At 39.4% G+C, this 724-nt stretch overlaps 1 protein-coding gene across 3 annotated transcripts in view; it reads right to left on the reverse strand.

Moving 5' to 3' along the window:
- The window catches only part of Epb41l5 (erythrocyte membrane protein band 4.1 like 5), a 184,079-nt gene that overhangs the window by 95,383 nt on the left and 87,972 nt on the right, over window positions 1-724 (reverse strand). The window lies entirely within an intron of this gene.

Genomic DNA, 724 nt, shown 5'->3' on the forward strand with positions numbered 1-724 from the left:
TAATCCACTATGCCAGTCTATTTCTCTTAATTGGCGAATTGAGTCCATTTACGTTGATGGTTAGAATTGGGATGCATTGACTTACGGTTGACACAACAGTGTTGTTTAATCCTTTTTCTCCTGTGTTTAATTGTTTGCCCTATTTAGTTGGTTGCTTCTGATCTCACTCATGGAGTTCTGACTGTTTTTGTCCCTCTCTAGAACATCTTTCAGTAGCTTGTGTAGGGTTGGCTTTGTCATCACGAAATTCTTTAGCTGTTCCTTGTCATGAAAGTATTTCACTTCTCCATCAAACTTGAGAGTGTTGCAGGGTATAGTAGTCTGGGCTGGAATTTGCTTTCATAGAGGACCCGAAGCACTCTGCTCCAAGCTCTTCTTGCCTGCATGGTTTGTGAAGAGAAGTCGGCCATAATTCTGATAGGTTTTCCTTTGAACGTGATTTGCTTCTTTTGTCTAGCGGCTTTCAGTATATTATTCTTGTGCTGAATTTCTGGGATCTTGACTATTATATGTCTCGGTGTTTTTCATTGGATTGAGGTTACTTGGCATTCTGTATACTTCGGTTACCCGAATGTCAGATTGTTTCCTCGTATTTGGGAAGTATTCTGCTATTACTTCTGCCCACATTTTTATAATGTCATTTGTATTGACTCCTTCTTTCTCATTGATGCCTATTAGTCTCACATTGTTCATCTTTGCATCATCTTGCAGGTGATGGATTATT

The sequence above is a fragment of the Octodon degus genome, unplaced genomic scaffold (assembly GCF_000260255.1).
Source record: "Octodon degus isolate 3935 unplaced genomic scaffold, OctDeg1.0 scaffold00014, whole genome shotgun sequence".
Classification (NCBI taxonomy): domain Eukaryota; kingdom Metazoa; phylum Chordata; class Mammalia; order Rodentia; family Octodontidae; genus Octodon; species Octodon degus.